The 20,575-nt window shown below is 41.7% G+C and overlaps 1 protein-coding gene and 1 pseudogene across 1 annotated transcript in view; one reads left to right on the top strand and one right to left on the bottom strand.

The window, feature by feature from the left end:
• The window catches only part of CTNNBL1 (catenin, beta like 1), a 223,862-nt gene that overhangs the window by 185,146 nt on the left and 18,141 nt on the right, over positions 1–20,575 (bottom strand). The window lies entirely within an intron of this gene.
• On the top strand, positions 3,622–4,028 carry LOC102837674 (annotated as a pseudogene).

Genomic DNA, 20,575 nt, shown 5'->3' with positions numbered 1-20,575 from the left:
AAAACAAAAAAAAAACCATGAGATACTATCAGAAAGGCAAAAATGAAAAACACAACTAACAAAAAACCCCTCACAATACCGTGTTGGTGAGGAATTATTCATACTTTCTATGTGATTGTAAATGAGTACAGAGTTATTTAGTAGCAGTTAATGCATGGGACTGCAAAGTCTGAACTGCAAGGTTGGCAGTTCAAGCTCACCAGGTGCTCCTTGGAAATCCTACACAAGGTCACTATGAGTTGGAACCCACTTGATGGCACTTAACAACAACAACACTAAGGAGTCCTGATGTGGTGCTGGACTGCTAACCACAGTTGGTGGTTAACTAACTATAAAGAGTTAATGTGTCAGAACTGACTCATGGTCACTTAACAACAACAACATAACATTGTAACCAAGAGTAACAATCAAGTAACATTGCTGTGTACAGTCAAGTTAGTTTTGACTCATGGGCCATGTATACAGTTTCTATGGCTGTAATCTTTACCGGAGCAGAAAGCTTTATCTTCCACCCAAGGAGAAGATAGTGGATTTGATTTGCTGACCTTGCAATCAGCAGCGCAATGTGTAACCCACTGCTCTACCAGGGCTCCTTAAGAAGAGGGTCAGCAAAACAGAGGAAGACCCTCAATGGGGTGGACTGATACAGTGGCTACAACAATGAGCTCAAACAGCAAAGACTGTGAGGATGGTATAGGACCAGGCACAGTGTTTTGTTCTGTTGTAGGTGGGTCACTAATTACCTTTTTCCTGTAAGTTGCCCCTGAAGTCTGTGCTAAGACAAAATTGCATCCCTCTTTGAAACAGAAGGAGTGGTTGAGGAGTTGGGGGCAAGAGGGAAGGGAGGAGAAGAAGGGCAGTGTATATAGGCAAGAGGCTAGATAGGAAAGGAAAAGTAAAGTTTTTTAGAGAAAATGAGAAGAGGGGTATGAATTACCCAGGACTGAATGAGTCAAAAAGAACCAGAAATCACTTTATTCATTTGCAAGAGCTGAGTTATTCAAAGTTGCACATTAATTCATTAAGGGTTCTGTGATAGTTTACGTCTTAGAAGTCTAGGACCTTACAGCTATCACCATTATTTATTTTGAAACTTAAAACGTATCCACATAACTCTGTGACACAATTGTTGTTGTTGTTGTTAAGTGCCGTCGAGTCGGGTCCGACCCAGAGCGACCCTGTACAGGGTTTCCGAGGGTGTAAATCCTTACGGGAGTAGAAAGCCTCATCTTTCTCCCGCGGAGCGGCTGGTAGTTTCGAACTGCTGACCTTAAGGTTCGCAGCCCGATTCGTAACCACTACGCTACCAGAGCTCCTTTGTGACACAATAGCTGCCACATTTATTTCAAGGACGAGAGAACACACATGAAACTCTACCCTGAGAATTGTGTTAAAAAGAATATTTTTCAACATGTGGGTAATACTTTAGAATCTGAAAATGTGGCAGATTATATAACATACTTTCCAGCAGTTGAGTGCTGATTTACCTCTCTCTCTGTTTTAATGGAGTATCTGGTGTTATAGTCTCAATACATGTCTGTTGATGAGACCGTCAAAGACAATGAGAAGAGATGGTTTCAGGTCTACGTTTATTTAAGATGCACTTTATTTTCCTCAACTCAACTGTTTTTTACTACTCCCTAGAAGCTTTAAAAACCACTAAAGTTAGCAGAAAGAGTCAGTGGCACCGTGGTTAAGCGACTGGCTGCTAACTAAGAAGTCAGCGGTTCAAACTTACCAATAGTTCTGCAGTTGAAAGATACAGTAGTCAGCTTCTGAGAGGAAAATATTTATAAGCTTGGAAGCCCTATGGGGCAGTTCTACTCTGCCTAATAGAATTGTATGAGTTGGAATTGAGTCTACAGTCATGGGATTATTTTTTGGGGTTAAAATTAGCAAAATACTTAAAATCAAGGACAATTAATGAGCTATTTTCAAATAAAACAACTCAGTGTCTGACATACTTTTGCCACCTGGAAAACAATAGGGGAAACTCTGACCACTGGGCCACGTGGAATATCATCAAAATGAATTCTCTCCTGCCCGCCTACACATTTCCCAACAAGCTCTACCCCCACCACCACAATGCTCTCTCAGGAGGGCCATAAGCTGATTTCAAAGTGACCTTAAACTAATTGTTCATGTCACAAACTAAAGCATACAATGCATTCCACCTTGTTGGGGAAGAAGAAAGAAGAAGAAGAAAAACCCATGTGAAAAATGGAAGAAAAATAATTGTTTTGAACTACCAACACCAACGTCCTTTAAAATGTTTCTTTGAAGTTTGGCAGCTTTGTTGTTGTTCTTAAATGTCGCCGAGTCAGTTCTGACACATAGCGACCCTGGTACAGAGTTTCCCAGGAGTAGCTGGTGAGCTGGAACCAACCTTACAGATCAAATTGACTTTTCAGTCCAGCACATTAACCCACAGCACCACATCGGGACTCCTTGGCAAGTTTGTTGTTGTTGTTGTTAGGTGCCATCGAGTCGGTACCGACTCATAGCAACCTTACGCACAGCAGAACAAAACACTGCCCGATCCTGGGTCAACCTCACTACTGTTGACACGCTTGAGTCCACTTGGCCAATCCACCTCACTGGGGGTCTTCCTTTTTTTCTCTGGCAGGTTTCAGGTATCAAAAAATTCCCACAAAACTTAAGAACTAACTATCCTTTAAAAAGGTATCTAAAAGCAATGTAAAGATAACTGCTTTTTGCAGGATGCAAAGACAATATTACATTGATAAAGGAAAGTAAATTTTCATAAGCAAGTTTCCTCTATGGGTGAATCTCTAGTCAGTTACAACCAAGTCAGAGAGAGCCATCAAGGCAAACTACCCATTAGCTGTCAATTTAGAATGCCTTCAAAAAGCTAGCCCCAGAGCTCCACTGATATCTTTTCAACAACCTCTTAATCTTATTTATAACACCTGTGTTAAAGCAGTCTGACATCAATCCTACTCACTTGTCTCAGACTGAAATTACTTAGAACTAGAGAATCCCAGCAAACATACCAAAAAAATACAAGACACTGACTGAACCCCAGACACAAGGGAATTCAGGCACCTCTTATAAACAAAAATGCATGAGTGAGCCAGAATGGGCCTCAGTAAAAAAAAGTCACATATAAATCTCACAAATACCACTAGAAATTCTTAGGAGGCACACTAAGGTCACAGAATCTGAAGGCTTAAAGAAACCATAAAAATTTTCTCCCAGCCATAAAATAGCCATCATTATGTAGCTTGAAGAAATAGCATGCTTACTATGTGCCAGGAGATCAACACTTGGTTATCTTTTTTAATCTGCACATAATCCTTGTTGCTTGCTGCCCTGGAGTCCAAGTCATGGGGACCCATGCGTGCAGAGGTGAATGCTGCAAAGGGTTTCCAAGGCTGTGATCTTTCCGAAACAGATCATCTGGGGCATCTCTGGGTACATTTGAACCATTAACCTTCTGAGCTAGTAGTTAAGTGCTTAACACAGAGACCACAAACCCTACCGATTTAATTCCCCATTTGTACAAGTGACAAAACTGTAGCCCAAGTGGCTTGCTAAGTAAATTGCCTAAGATCCGAGAGCAAGGCGGGGGTAAGCATTCCTTTCAAAAGAAGCGACAAGATGGCGGAAGTGCAGCAAAAGAAGAAGCGGACCTTCAGCAAGATGTGGACCTCGGCCAGCTGCTGGACTGATGAAGTTGCACAGTGCACGGCAACGGAGGCGGCTGAACCACGGACTGCGCCGGAAGCAGCACTCCCTACTGAAGCAGCTTCCAAAGGCCCAGGAGGCACCGCCCATGGAGAAGCCTGAGGTGGTGAAGGCGCATCTCTGGGACATGATCATTCTGCCCAAGATGGTAGGCAGCACAGTGGGCGTGTACAATGGCAAGACCTTCAACTAGGTGGAGATTAAGCCTGAGGTGATTTGTCACTACCTGGGCGAGTTCTCCGTCACCTTCAAGCCTGTGGAGCACGGCCGGCCTGGCATTGGGAGCCACCCACTCCTCCCACTTTATCCCACTCAAGTAGACCAGTAAAGGCTTCAACTCTTAAAAAAAAAAAAAATCCGAGAGCAAGAAGACCTGACCTGGAGATAGGAGTCAAACACTAGCAGTCAGTGTAAGCCTAAAGCTCCACCCCTTTTCCACTACTTCATATGGCCCCCGTGTGACTGGAAAGCCATCCTGCATGAACTGATTTCTGTGCTTTCTTGAGGTCCCTTAAACCCAAGTAAACTGTTCACGGTTCTATTACTTTCTAGTTTAAAAATCCAAAACATCAAACACATATGACATGGAGACTCAATTTATCCCATGAATAGGAAAGTGTAGTGCAATGAGAAGAGTACTGGGGTCTGCTGTTACCAATAAAATGAAAACTAATCTCATTGTTCTGTAATATTTCTTGTTTGTTTTTTAATACAAAGCTAGTGTAGCCCTGCAAGGAGCTCTGGTAGCATAGTGGTTACAAGTCAGGCAGCTAGCCTCAAGGTTAACTAGTTAGAAACTACCAATGGTTCCAAAGGAGAAAGATAAGGCAAGGCTTTCTGCTCCCATAAAGATTTACAACCTTGGAAACCCTATATAGGTCACTAAATTCAGCCACCCCCACTAATGTATTCATTATATGTTTCATTCATGTATCTATTCATTCATTCTTCCCTTACTGCAGTCAAGAGACATTTATTGAGCATCTGTATGGCACACTGATCTGGTCACTATCCTTAAGAAACTTTGTCCAATGCGAAGTAAAGTCATGTATCCTAAAATTCGAATAAAGAACTACTCATACATATGTCATATACTAAAGGCAAGTGCAAGGTGGGACGATGGCAGAAGTCTTGCTGCATTCCACTCTGGGGTCTTTCTTTTTTTTTTTTCATTCACCAGTCCTCTACTGTTGGGTGCTATCAAGTCGATTTCAAAGCACAGTGATTCCATGTGACAAAGTAGAACTGACTCATAGGGTTTCCTACACTGTAATCCAGTGTGGCATTATGGGATAAAGCACTGGACTGCAAGGTCGATTTGAACCTCAAGGTTGGCAGTTCCAACTCACCAGCTGCTCCTTAGAAACCCTACACAGGGTTGCTATGAGTTGGCTCAACGGCACTTAACAATAACAATCTTTAAGGAAGTAAACTACCCTTTCTCCCTCAAACCTGCTGGGTGCATTTAAGCACCAATCTCTCAGTTAGCTGCCAAGCACTTAACCGTTACACCACTAGGGCTCCTTAGTCCTCCATCAGAAAGAAAGAAAATTCCACTATCTGCTTTCTGGGTGTCTTTGGGCCAGTTACTAAACCTCTGTGGACTTCCCTCCTCATCTATAAAATGGAAGCAAGAATACCGATTTCATATGGCTGTCTTTAGGGCACAGTGTATAGATTGCAAACAGTATAAGGTCTAGCTCTTACTGAGCTTCACTATCTGGTAGTTCCTAGCCCTTTACTTTGTTCTTTCAGCTGGGCAATGTGAGGAGAAAGGGAAGAAGAATGGCATCACATTCATTGTTAGAAAGAACAGATCAAGATCTGTCATGAGGTACAATGCTGTCTGTGATAGGGTAATATCCATGCATCAACAGGGATCTGTGTTGGATGAAGTACAGCCAGAGTGCTCCTTGGAACCCAGGATGGCCAGACTTCATCTCTCATACTTTGGACGTACTGTCAGGAGGGACCAGTCACTGGAGAAGGATATCATATTTGGTAAGGTGGAGGGTCAGAAAAAAAGAAAAGACCTCCCCCCCGCCCCCAGAGAGATGCATTGGCAAAATGGCAGGATCAATGGGCTCAGGCATAGCAATGATTGTTAGGTTGGCCCTGGGCTGGGCAGTGTTTTATTTTGTTGTGCATAGGGTCACTATGAGTCGGTACCAACTTGATGGCACTTAACAACAACCACTTCAACTGAAGCAGGAAAATTTCCATAAGCACTTATATGGACTGCTTTTCATTCATTTCAGATAAGGAACATTTATGTCCTTAGTAGTGGCTTCCTTCTCCTGCAAACAGAGGGATCAATCTGCCATCAGCACAGATCTCCAGGCCAGCTGCACGACCATCTCCTGATCTGATCCTGTAGGACCCCAAGTCATGCTCCAGAGGAAAGCTATACTCGTTGCACTCCACAATCAGATGTTCACACGGTCAGAAGTGCATCTGCCACACACCAGGAGAATGAACCACAGCTAGAAATTGCGTTTTTAATTAAAATAAGACTTCCTCTACCTCCTGCTGACAGTCACAACTAGAACATAGAACCCCGTATCAGACAGCTAACCAGTCTCCATCCTGCTCTAATAGTGGTTTTAAGCGCACAGAGGAAAGAGGGGAAATTTTACTAATTTAAACAAAATGTTTAATCTTCTAATTATGGGACAGGCTCCAAGAGAATGGAAAGTGATTTGCAATCTTCATTATGAACTCCCCACGCGACCACTGGCACAAGTCATGTCAGCCAAAAGGCAGACACCATCTCTCTTCTCCCATTGAGCTTCTGTGTGCTTGCAAGAGCTGAGGGGATGGAAGAAGACGGGCCCACTGGCCAAAATGTGAAGTAGAACAATCAGGGCTTCTGCCTCCCTAGGTTCATTATGCCGAATAAGAGGTGTGCAGATCCCTAGTGAGTTGCCAAGGAGAGAATATTCAGGAACTTTACCCTGGCAGGCTGAGCAGCCTCAGACCTTTTGTAAAAAAAAACTGCCCAGCTCAGGTAGTGCATAAGCAATTCTTTTTATTTGCTGAAAAGTCCTGTCATCAGCGGTAAGAGATGCATCGAATCCTCAGGTGGTGCCCGCCAATGGCACCTCTGGTCAGGAGGAAATCTGTTCCCCGGAAGATATGCTTGTACTGTGGCTAATTTGTGTTATCTCTGCCCGTTCAGATCCCTATGTGCTAACTCAGGAGAAAAAGTCCCTGGCAACCAACTCTGACGGCAGAACTCCCACAGGAGAATTGAAAGATACAGCAAAGGCAGGCAATTTACTCCCTTTCACTCAGGACTAGTTCTTCTAAAGTTTGTTTTTAAATTCTAACAAAAGGGGGAGGGCACTCATAGCTACTGCTCACTGTAGTCGCTTATACAACTAGCCGAAACGAAAATATATGCCCCTCTAAGCTAACAGAAAAAGATGGCCTGGAAATAACCAGAAATGGCTGTGCCCCTTTAATTACCCATGGTAATGTAAAACCAGACTCAGAGAGGATGCCCACAGCAGTTCTGGGCAAAACAGCAGTGCTATTTAATCATCAGTTCCGACCATCTGCAACTGTTTTGTAGAAGCACATAAAGTTTATGGATTCCAAAGCTTCCTACAAGTTACCAGGTGCTGGGGGTCAGCTGCATTGTCCTCAGGGTCCACGAGGGGCTGCTTTCTTCATTCGTTCCAGGCCAGGGTGCTCAACAAAAGGCACTCTGCCTGCATTTCCTGTGCCAAGCCTGGCACTAGAAGAACACTGCTTCTTGATTAAGCCAGGACACAGATTAAATGTTTAGAACCGGGAGAGTCTGAAAACAACCTAGGCGGGAAAGCAATTATCCCAGGGAGAGCAAAACAGCTTCAGCTGCGGCCCTCCACAGCACAAAGGTGAATTCTATCCCAGATGAACATCTATGCTAGCCAGATTGCTCCCTTACAATCTATTTCCCATTACACGGACACAGTGCTCTTTTAAAATATACACCAAATGGTGTCACCCCACAGCTTAAAACCCCTAATGGTTTCCCACAGTATTTAGAATTGTTGTTGTTGTTGTTATGTGCTGTGAAGTCGGTTCCGACTCATAGCGACCCTGTTTCCAAGGTTGTGAATCGTTATGGGAGCAGAAAGCCTCATCTTTCTCCCGCAGAACAGGTAGTTTCAAACTGCTGACCTTGCGGTTCGCAGCCCAATTCGTAACCACTACGCTACCAGAGCTCCTTTAATAATACCTAAAAATTTTAGGGTGCCCCAGAAGTGACTGTGTCCTCCTTGTTCACTGTGCTACAGTCATACTGTCACATGCACAAAATGCTCTGTATAGGTGTTTCCTTGGCCTACACTGTGTTACCTCAGCTCATCGTGTGCCATTCGGTTCTGAGCTCAAACATCACCTCCTCAAGGAGGCCTTCTAGAACTAAAGAGCACTGATCTATTGTACCATTCTATTAAATCATCCCATTTTTCTGCCCGAGCACTTAGCCCTCTCTGAAATGACCTTGCTTTTGTTAATCTAGTATTTGCTTCCTTGTGTGGGTTACATGTTGATATGTGGTCTCTTGGTTATTGTTTATCTTGGCTTCCTAGATGTAGACTCCATCTAGTTGGAGTTTATATCTGTAGTCACAGATCTTGTACATCACTCTATTCCCAGAGCCCAGGAAGACATCTAACAATTAGTACAAATTAAAGAATAAAAGGACCATCACATTTAATATGGATCACAAGCCAGGTTTTGTAACTCCCACAAAATGATTGGGTGGGACTATGCAAATAAGATGTTTGAAGCCCACCAAGGGGATTAGACAGTTTTGCTAATGCAAATAAGTACACAGAACCCTTGTAGGGGGACTGGTCAGTTTTGCTATCCTGCTAGGCATAGAAGGGCCATGGTGGTACAGTGGTTAAAGCACTTGGCTGCTGAACCATAGATGAGTCACTCCATAGGGGACAGATGTAGCAGTCTGCTTCCATAAATATTTACAGCCTTGGAAATCCTACTGGACAGTTCTACTCTGCCCTTCGGCATTGCTATGAGTTAGAATCGACTCTCCAGCAGTAGGTTTCCATTGCAGAGGTTGGAGGGGCACCTAACTACCACCAAGAAGATCTAGAAGCAGAGCAGATCTTTTGGACCCAGGGTCCCTTTTCAGAAGACCTATGAGAGCTATAACATGGAGACTGGATAGAAGTGGTGACTTGACAGTGTCCAGGGACAGAACCAGGAAACCAGAGCAAGACGGCGAGGTGAGCTTCCTAGTCCATGGAGCTTGGTAGCTCCAGTGGGTGTGTCAACCCACTGAGTGAAAAAATGGAGTATCTTCGGACAAGAACTTCCTGGCAGAGTGGGGTACTTCCTAGCACTTACCATTGGAGTTAAAGAGCTTTTCTGAGCAAGGCAGAGGTCAGGTAGAGAGAGAAGGCCAAGAGAGAGACCTGCCTGCAGACACAGCCAAGAAGCTGTCCTCATCAGACAACTGTTATTTCCAAGTTGCTCCTGGTCCTGAGTTGTAACCTAATACTTCCCTAAAATAACCCAAAATCATAAGTATGGTCTGGGAATTTTGTGTGGCCACTGCAATGAATTACTAACCTAGCAGAGAAAAAGAAAGTGCTGTGACAGGGATAGCTGTTGTCAGACTGGTAAGAAGGTTGGAGACTGGAGGTTTGTCTGAGTTCTATCTCATAGCTCTGGGCTGATGCTGCTGATCTTAATTCTCTCTGCTCCTGCTGAAATTAGACAAGGTTTGAAATCATGCCACTGTATCAATCACTAATCCAAATTTGATTTACTAAACCCTCCACCCAGCAAAACAATCTGGATTGGCTCACAGCCTAACAATGAAATGCTCTAGAAACAATAGTAAACAAGATCCTCATTCTTCACCAACCTCTGGTGAATGATCATGAAACAATGGCAAAGGGAGATTGGAGTAAGACCAAGAGAAAATTCACAGACTTTCAAAGTTTCAGAACATAGACAAGTCTCTTGGGTAGAATCTTGCCAAACTGTCCTTTTGCAAGAGGATTAGATGGATCAGCATGGTCAAGAATACCATATAAGACACACATTCCAGTCCCAGCCAGCAAAACTTCTTAATGGTGAGCCTGCAGTTGGGTACGAGAGAAAATGTACATGCCAAGTCTAAAAAAAATCAAAATTGGTGTGTGTATGTGTGTGTAATGGGAAGGAGGAAAGGAGAGGAAGGAGTGGTAGAAAATGAGAGATAGAGCCAAGAGCCAGGCATGAGGCAATAACTGAGTAGAGACCTGAAAGGTTCAAGCAGACATGGTTCTAAGGTGCCTGCTACAATCTAGACTGTGGTCAGATGTCATGGGCTTGTAGGTATATGAATTTGGGCATAAGACTAGCTTAAAGGTAAAAGTTAAGGCAGTCAGACAGCTAAAGCACTGCCCTTCACAAAGATTACTGTTGCTGTTAAGTGCCAACTCATAGTGACCCTGTATAGGGTTACAGAGGAGCGGTTTGTGAGCTTGAACCGCTGACCTTGCAGTCCAGCATCTTAGCCCACAAAGATAAAAGGGGCACTCCATAAAAAATCAAGTTAAGCCCCTATTTGTGAATGCTAGGTTCTCTTGAAAGATCCATGATCACTAGTCAAACCCAACCCAACCCACTGCCATTGAGTTGATTTCAACTCCTAGCATCCTATAGGACAGAGCAAAGCTACTCTATGGTTTCTGAGACTAAACCTTTACAGGAACAGACAGACTCATCTTTCTCCTGAGGAGCAACCTTGTGATTAGTAGACTAATGTTTAACCCACTGTGCCATGAGGGTTCCTTCCACAATTACCAGCAATAGAAATTGCTCAAGTGGACTTTGTCCCCAGGAAGACAGTGGTGGGCAAAGAGATTCTAGTGGAAATGCTAGGTGGAAAATAAACACTAGTTATTCCAGTATGACTTGTATCCAACTTCAGTACCTAGAAGAGTCCTAACGTTTTACAGTTCATCCAAAGATGACCCAAAACTCTAATGCCTCAGTCACCCAACAACCTTGACTTCTCAAGAAAACCAGAGATTAAACAACAACATAAAAGAAAGTAACCTGACTTACAAGAAAAGCCTTTAGATTCTCTTACATGAATTAGATCTAATTCTACCAAACAAATAATAAGAGATGTGAGAGCTGACAGCAAGAACAGAGCAAACCTATAAAAAGTAGGTACAAGAACTCAAAACTGTTTTCATGCAAGTTAAAGCCTTCCGAGATGCAGTGTGGCCTATTTAGAAAGGCAAGAATGTACAGATGTCTTAGAAAGCTTTCCTGACAAAGACGGAAAGATCTGAAAAGGTGCCTTTCAACAAGAGAGATGTTCATGAAAAAACAGCACTCTAAGGCCGCTACTTTCCCTCTCTGGGCCTTGGTTTTCTGGTCTGTAAAAAGACTGGGTTGTTATAGATTAGTTCTAGGTTCCTTCTTAAACTCACCTATAAACCAAAACTAAACTCACTGCCATCAAGTCAATTTTGACTCAAAGCAACTCTAGACAGAGTTTCCAATACTGCATATGTTTTGCCTCAGTTTTCTCCTGCAGAGCAGCTGATGAGTTTGAACTGCTGACCTTGATTACTAGCAAGAGTAATTGCTCAAATGCACTTCAGTCCCTAGGATGACAATGAACCCCAACACCTGATCCACAACACCACACGGTCTCCTTCACTCAAATATAAGCATCAATGATCTGGAAAACCTGTTTATAAGGAACATCGCATTTTCCAAAGACACCAGATAAATGAGGAGTTAGTACAATTCAATACAACCAGTATCACCTTTTTAAAAAGGAACCTCATTATGGATTTTTTTCCCAGTTACAACTTCCAATTAATCAATGGTAATGTCTTTTTCTTCTCCTCCTTTATTGCTGAGTTTTAGCATTCTGTTGATCTCTTGGCATCCCTTTCTTCCCCTGTCCAACAGAATTAAAAATTACTCTTGGCCAGAGCCCCCACTACACATTTCAGCCTCTTTAGAAATAAATATGTAGCCTTGAAATGCTCAGAAGTTTCCTTCATCATCAAGCTAAGAAGCTATTATCTGTTAAAATGGCAGCATTACCGTACAGAGACATTGGTGCAAGAAATGTGCTACAAATGTAAGTACAATTGTTTTTGTTTTATACAAAGATGCAAAGACAATAGCATTCCAACAGCAAAGGATCAATGTTTAAGCCTATTAAAGACCCCAAAAGAAAATTTAAACTTGGTTGCTCTTAATGAGGGTGGGGATGGATGTTGTTGTTAAGTGCTATCGAGTGGATCCCAACCCATAGAGACCCTGTATAGGGTTTCCAAGGAACAGTTGGTGAGCTTGAACCACCGACCTTGCAGCTCAAACAACTTTGCACTCTGATGCATTAGCCCACACTGCCACATGAAGCATCAAAAATTTAAACTGTAATCCAACTGACAACTTTTATGTATTAACAGAGAAAAAAACATTTAAAACACCAAGAAACATTCAGTAATCATATATGCCTTTGGGATATAGTAAGACACAGTTAGAGAGAAGTATTAGGAAACTCTGTGCTTGGTCTCAATTCCTTCTCAGTTCAGGCAGTGACGTTGGAGATTGCTGGATAGTTGAAGCGAAGTCTACGGAACCAAAATAGGTTCCCTGTCTATAAGCAATCATTAAGTCTCAGACAAATTAAGAGATGAAAAGGTACTGCAGTCATTTTCTCTAGATCTTTCACTAAACTCAGGATGAAAAGAATCTAGTTTCTTCTCTTTACCAACCAACCCACAGTAGGCTGAGGTCCTAACTTTTAGGACAACACACTTTAGAGTCAGTCACATCTGTAATCTATGGAAAAGAAAATGATGTTGAACTACTCAGCTGTAATCCTAAACAGACAAATGGCTGCCTTTCAGGAGAGTAAATGTGGTAGTTAATACCTACTATACCTTTTCCTGGACTCCTGGTATGGCACTGTGGGTTAATGTACCAGACTGCAAAGCCATTTGAACTGCAAGGTCGGTGGTTCAAGCTCACCAGCTGCTCCTTGGAAACCCTATACAGGGTCGCTATGGGTCGGAATTGACTCGACGGCATTTGACAACAACAATAGCTTTTTCTAACTCCACCAATACCAACCATTTTCTTAGGGTCTTAGGAAGCTTGTTGTTAAGTGTCATCGCATTAGTTCCAACTCACAGCGACTCTGTATAATGTTTCCAAGAAGCAGCTGGTGGATCTGAATCTTGCAGCTAGCAGTCCAGTATCTATCCTACAATGCCACACCAAGACTCCTTAAGAAGCTTAGAGGAAGAAAAGGAAAAGAAAGCAGTAATCTGTAAATGCAATTCCTGGCACTGGAAGAGAAGAAAACTGAGATGTTCCAGTAATACTAGAGAGGCCTGGAGAAAGAACTGCTGTGTTGATGACATCATTCTGGACACTAGTCACTGCTAACTGTGGTGAAAAAGGGTTATGTTTTAACTTGTTGAGAAGAGTTAGATGCTGTGGAATGTATGGATGACAAAAATGTTCTTAAGTCACTACACAGCATTCTAAACCTTAATCGCCAAGGGATCAAACACTTTGGGAATACCAAGGCATCCCTGTAGCACTCCAGAACAACACTTCTTTGAGAGGAGATAAAGGGGACTATAGCATGGGCATTGTTTGTAATAATTAACAGCTAGGATTTATTTACTGGGGACTTATTACATGCTAGGCACTATACAATGGCACTTAACAACAACAATAATATACTACTTGTTGTTAAGTGCCATGGAGTCAGTTCTGACTCATAGTGACCCTGTATATGGTTTCTGAGGAGTGGCCAGTGAGTCTGAACCACCAACCTTGCTGTTCAAACTGATTTTGGGGTCCAGTGCTTATCCTATAGCACTATACCAAGATCGTTAACTCTATCCACAACTCATTTAATCCTTTTTAATGGTGGGAGCAAAAAGACATGTGACCCAATCAAAAAAATGGGCAAAGGATATGAACAGACACTTCACCAAAGAGGTTACCCAAATAGCCATTACTCACCCACTGCCATTAAGTCAATTCTGACCTAGAGCATCCCAAAATAGGTTTCTGAGACTGAAGTCTTACAGGAGTCAAATGCTTCATCTTTCTCCTAAGGAGCAGCTCATAGTTTTGAACTGCTGACCTTATAATTAGCAGCCCAACATTTATACCACAGCACCAAATACAAATCAAAACTACAATGAGATAGCACTTCATAACCATTAGAATGTCAACAATAATCAACAACAACAACAAAAACAGAAAATAACAATTGCTGACAAGGATATGGGGTGCTAGGAACTTATCTACTGATGGTGTGATGTTGTAGGATCAGCACTGGACCGTGAACCAGAGGGTCAGCAGTTTAAACCCACCAGCTGCACCTCGGAAACCCTATACAGGGTCACTGTGAATCAGAACGGACGTAAAGGCCCTGAACAACTTAACAAATATCCACTGATGACAGGAATGTAAAAGTATACAACTGTTGTGAGAAATGGTATGGTGATTCCTCAAAAAATTCTAAATACAACTACCAAATGACTCAGCAATTTCACACCTATGTATATAGATACATGATGGGGCTTCAAAAAGTTCATGGAAAAATTCCATTATCTTTTCATTCCATTTCTCCATGAACTTTCTGAAATCCCCTTGTTTATACAACTATGTTCATAGCACTAATCACAATAACAAAAAGGTAGAAAAACCTAAGTGCCCGTCAACAGTTTGTTGTTGTTGTTAGGTGTCAAGTCGGTACCAATTCATAGTAACCCTATTATGCACAACAGAATGAAACACTGCCAGGTCCCAGGCCAAACCTCACAATCGTTGCAATGCTTGAGCCCATGGATGCTGCCACTTTGCCAATCCATCTCACTGTGGGTCTCTGACCTTACCAAACATGATATCCTTCTCCAGAGACTGGTCCCTCTGACAATGTATCCGAAGTATGACAGACCAAGTCTGGCCATCCTGATCTCCAAGGAGAACTCTGGCTGCACTTCTTCCAACAAGATGGGTTTGTTCTTTTGGCAGTCCACAATACTTTCAGTATTCTGTTCCAACATCATAACTCAAATGCATCAATTTTTCTACGATCTTCCTTATTCACTGTCGAACTTTCACGTGCATATGAGGCTATTGAAAGTATCATGGCTTGGGTCAGGCACACCTTAGTCCTCAATCTTTGCTCTTCAACACTTCAAAAAGACCTTAAGCAGGAGATGTGCCTAATGCAATACATCATTTGATTTCTTGACTGCTGCTTCCATGAGTGTTGATGGTTGATCTGAGCAATATGAAGTCTTTGACAACTTCATCTTTTCTCCATTGATAAGAATCGTGTTTACTGTTCCAGTGGTGCGGATTTTTGTTTTCTTTACAATGAGATGCAATCCATACCAAATGCGGTGATCTTTGATCTTTACCAGTATGTTAAGTCCTCTACACTTTTAGCAAGCAAGGTTGTATCATCTGCATATTGCAGATTGTTAATGTGTCTTCCTCCAATCCTGATGCCACATTTTTTCTTCATATAACCCAGCTTTTCGTATTATTTGCTCAGCATACAGGTTGAGTAAGTATGTGAAAGAATACAACCTTGTCGCAAACCTTTTTTTAATTTTAAAACACTCAGTGTTATGTTCGAACAACTGCCTCTTGGTCCAGGTACAGATTCCTCAGGAGCACAATTAAGTGTTCCAGAATACTCATACTTCGCAATGTTGTCCATAGCTTGTCATGATCCACACAATCGAAAGTCTTTGCGTAGTCAATAAAGCACAGGTAAACACTTTCTGGTATTCTCTGCTTTCAGCCAAGATCCATCGGACACCAGCAATGATATCCCTCATTCCACATCCTCTTCTGAATCCGGCTTGAACCTCTGGAAGTTCTCTGTCAATGTACGGTTGCAGCCATTTCTGTATTACCTTTAGTAAAACTTTACTCGCATGGGATACCAATGATAACGTCCAATGATTTCCGCATTCCATTGGGTCACCTTTCTTTGGAATGGGCACAAATATGGATCTCTTTTAATCAGTTGGTCAGGTAGCTGTCTTCCAAATTTCCTGGCATAAATGAGTGAGTGCCTCCAGCGCTGCCTCACTTTCTTGAAAGATTTCAGTTTGTATTCCATCAATTCCTGGTGCCTTGTTCTTTGCCAATTCCTTCAATGCACCTTGAACTTCTTCTTTCAGTATCATTGGTTCTTGAGCATATGCTACCTCTTGAAATGGCTGAACATCGACTATTTCCTTTTGGTACAGTGACTCTGTGTATTCCTTCCATCTTCTCTTGATACTTTCTGCATCATTCAACAGTTTGCCCCAAGAATCCTTCAATAACAAAAGTTGAGGCTTGAATTTTATCTTCAGTACCCTCAGCTTAATAAATGCTAAGCAAGTTCTTCCTTTTTGGTTTCCTAACTCCAGGTCTTTGCATATTTCATTGTAACATTTGACTTTGTCTTCTTGAGCTGATCTTTGAAATTTTCTGTTCCACTCTTATACCTCCACATTTCTTTCATTTGCTTTAGCATCTCTACACTGGAGAGCAATTTCAATGTCTCTTCTGACATCCATTTTGATCTTTTCCTTCTTTCTTTTCTTTTTTTTTAAAAAAAGGTTTTATTGTGAATTACATGATAGTTTACATGGGGGAACTTTAGTTTTACATTCATTCCATCGTATATCATCTCATTGCCATGGTTCCAATCCCCTCCATGCATCATCAACCACCCAAAGGGTATATCCCAGAAATCCGCTCCCTACACTTCTCCCTCCTCCCCCCAGTTTTCGGCCCACAGTCCCTTTCCATCTCTGGGTCCAAAGTCCCCAGTCGCTTCATCACTCTGTGTCATCATCTCTGCCTCCATCTCAGGCATCTCTGTTTCTCTGGGTAGGGTCCTGCTCTCGGCTCTTCTCCGTTGATGGTCCCAGAGGTCTCCGCTCCTATCCTGGAGATTGAATCACTCCCTTCCTTGTTACAAAACTTCTACCTTTGCATTTTCAACCCTCATAGTCCGTCCTGATAAGCATTATTCACTACAGTATCACAAGTTACCCATCTGTATCTCCTTTCATCAGCTCTGCCCAGACAGATTGAATAGTACCTACTGGCGATTCTGCCTTCCGCCATGCTCCCTAGCACTAGGTTCCCCCTTGAAAGCTTGTAAGCCAGCCACTTCTTGCCTTTGTAGTCCCCCCCTCCCCATCTGAGTATCCAATGTCCAAACTGCCCTTCTCTGTCCACTCTGTGTGTGGGGTGTGTGTGTGTGTGTGTAAATGTTTCTTGCTGTGAGGATTTGTTTCCTCTTTTGAGTCGCTACTCCATAGGTATAGGTCAAGTTCATCAGACTGTATTAGCTCACTCTTTTTTTTTTTTCTTCCTTCTTTCCTCTCCTGGTCTTTCTTGTCTTCTTAATGACTTTTTGCTTTCTTCCTGTATGATGCTCCTGATGTCATCCCACAACTCTTCTGGTCTTTGGTCTTTAGTATCTAATGCATCAAATCTGTTCTTCGGGTGATCTCTAAATTCAGGTGGGATATATTCAAGGTCATATTTTGGCTCTCGTGGACTTGTTTTCATTTTCTTCAGCTTCAGTTTGAATTTGCATATAAGCAATTGATAGTCTGTTCCACAGTCTGCCCCTGGCCTTATTTTGGCTGATGATAGGGAGCTTTTTCATCGTCTCTGTCCACAGATGCAGTCAGTTTGATTTCTGGGTATTCCAGCTGGTGAAGTCCATATATATAGTCATCTTTTATGTCAAGAACATAAAATCAAGGAATGAGTAAGGAACTACTACAGATTAGGGAAGACTAAGAAATAACTGGAATTAAAGGTAAAGTGTGATCCTGGATAGGATCCTGAAACAGAAAAAAGTCATTAGTGGAAAAGCTGGTAATATTTGAATAATGTCTAAAATTTAATTGCCAGTATTAAATGAACAGTTTTTGATTTTGAGTGTTGTAAACCTGTTGCCATCAACTCTATTCTGACTTGTAGATTCTACAGGGCAGAACAGAACTGTCCAGAAAGTTTTCACTGTAAACCTTTACAGAAGCAGACTTTCACATCTTTCTCCCATGGAGCAGTTGGTAGATTCAAACCACCAACCGTCTGGTTAGTAGGCAAGCCCTCACCCACTGCACCACCAGGGCTCCTTTCTTTGATCACTGTTCAATGAGAGAAGCTTGGAGCCACAAGGATTTTTTGCAAATTTTCTCCAAGTCTAAAATTAGATCAAAATAAAAATAATGTAGGTTTTATAACAAGAGCAGTTTGAAAGAATGATGAAGAGAAGGGAGAGAATGACTCAGAAACTGAAGTAACAGATTTGAATCAGACGTTCTTGAAGTCTGCCTTGACACCAAAGAGATACAGGCCAGGACACAGACAAGTTTTACAGCAAAATCTTTTGCCAAAATAGGAAAACAACCAGAGCATATTTGAAGGCATGTACTAGTTCATTTACTCAATCCTTAAACAACAATTTACTAGCACTCAACTATAGATGAGACACTGCTAGATGCTGATCCTACTCTAAGATTACAGTCTAGTACAGCAGAGGTGTGAGGATGCACATAAATATGATGTGTTTTGTGAATGTGAGAAGAATGAGCTTAGGAAAAGGGAGAGGGTAAGAAGGCTGCAAGGGAGGGAACTAATTTAAAAACAAGACTGCTCAGGAGATGAAACAGAAAACACCCTGAAATAGGAGTATCAACTAAAACAGTTCTTTTTCTGTTATTTACAGACCCACCATTAACAAAAAATCACTCTAAAAAGCATAGTCTTAACTATCATACAAAAGGAGCCTATTGCACAAGGCTATGAAATGACAATATTATTAGGATATTCTCAGAGCTATCCTGAGGCCACCACAGAATGATATGTTTTTTTATAAACACACAACCACAACAAACAGAAAAGTTCAATTATAAACCACAACTACCGCCTTTAAAAGAAAGAAGCAAATAATAAGAGATATAAATGACAACCATAATATAAAGAAAGAAATATTTATCAAAGCAACCTTAAACTAACATTTCATACCTACTTTAAGGGCAGTCCTACCTACTGTGGCTCTGTGGAGTACTGGTGTGGCACTGTAGCATAATGCACTGCAAGGTCAGTTTGAACCACAAGATCGGCAATTCAAACCCACCAGCTGATCCTCAGAAACCCTACACAGGGTCGCCATGGGTCGGAACCAATTCAATGGCACTTTAACAACAACAACATCAACTATGGCTCTATAAAGTAAGTACTGGACTGCTAACCAAAAGTTCAAACATACCAGCCACTCCTCGGACACCCTGTACAGGGTCACTATGAGTTAGAACTGACTCTGCAGCACTTAAGAACAACCAACAGGGGAAAATTACACTGCAGCAAAATTAGGTAGCAGGGTAATATGATAAAGAATTAATTCCATGAATACTATATATTGCTAATGTATAGTATCACCTGCAACTGAGGTGACCCCACCAACTCCAGCCACTCCCCTACATTTAATCAATGCTGAACATTTCACTCCCATGGTTTTGTTCTTCCTAATCCCAGTCAAAGTGCACTGAAGGCAAATTAAAATCTTTCAACAAACTGATCCAGCTCTGGAGGCACTCACTCATCTATGCCAAGAAATTTGGAATACAGCTATCTGGACAACTGATTGGAAGAGATTCGTATTTGTGCCTATTCCAAAAAGAGGTGACCCAACAGAATGTGGAAATCATTGAACAGTATCATTAATATAACATGCAAGTAAATTTTTTCTCAATATAATTCAAAACTGGCTGTAACAGTACATCAACAGTGAACTGCCACAGGTTGAAGCCAGATTCAGAAGAGAATGTGAAACTCAGGATATCATTGCTGGCATCAGATGGATCTTGGCTGAAAGCAGAGAATATCAGAAAAATGTTAACTTGTACTGTATTGACTACGCAAAGGTTTTCAACTGTATGGATCATGACAAGTTATGGATAACATTACAAAGAATGGGTATTCCAGAACACTTGATTGTGTTCATGAGCCATCTTTTGCATAAACCAAGAGGCAGTATTTAAAGCAGAACAAGGGGATGCTGCATGGTTTTAAATCATGAAAAGTGTGTGCTAGGGTTGCATTTTTTCACTATAGTTATTCAGTCTGTATACTGAGCAAGTAATCAGAGATGGATTATATGAAGAAGAATGAGGCATCTAGACTGAAAGAAGACTCATTAACAATCTATTATGATCTGCAGATGATACAAGCTTGCTTGCTGGAAGTGAAGAGGACTTAAAATACTTACTGATGAAGATCGAAGACCATAGTCATCAGTATGGGTTGCACCTCAAGTGTAAAGAAAACAATCATCTTCACAAGTAGACCAATAAATAACTTCATGATAAATGCAGAAAAGACGGAAGATGTCAAAGATTTCTTTTGCTTGAATTCATAATCAACACTCATAAAAGCAACAATCAAGAAAATCAAACAACGTCTTACATTAAGCAAATGTGCTGCACAAAACGTCTTTAAAGACTTCAAGAGCAAAGGTGTCAGTTTGAAGGCAAAGGTGAACTTGATTTAAACAATAGTATTTTCAGTAACCTCATACGGATGTAAAAGTTGGACAAGGAATAAGAAAGACTATAAAAGAATTGATGCATTTAAGTTAAGCTGTTACAGAAGAATATTAAAAGTGTTATGAACTGCCAGAAGTACAAAGAAATCTGTGTTTGAAAAAGTACAGACAGGGAAAAAACAAACAAGATGGCAGATCGGGTGGAAGTGCAGTAAAGGAGCTCCGCCAGCAACAACACAGAATACCCAACCAAGCAGGTTCAGGGGATGGTCCCAGAACTCT

The sequence above is a fragment of the Chrysochloris asiatica genome, unplaced genomic scaffold (genome assembly GCF_000296735.1).
Source record: "Chrysochloris asiatica unplaced genomic scaffold, ChrAsi1.0 scaffold00296, whole genome shotgun sequence".
Taxonomy (NCBI): domain Eukaryota; kingdom Metazoa; phylum Chordata; class Mammalia; order Afrosoricida; family Chrysochloridae; genus Chrysochloris; species Chrysochloris asiatica.
Note: the sequence above shows the minus strand (reverse complement) of the source record. Positions and strands in the feature narration are given on the sequence as shown.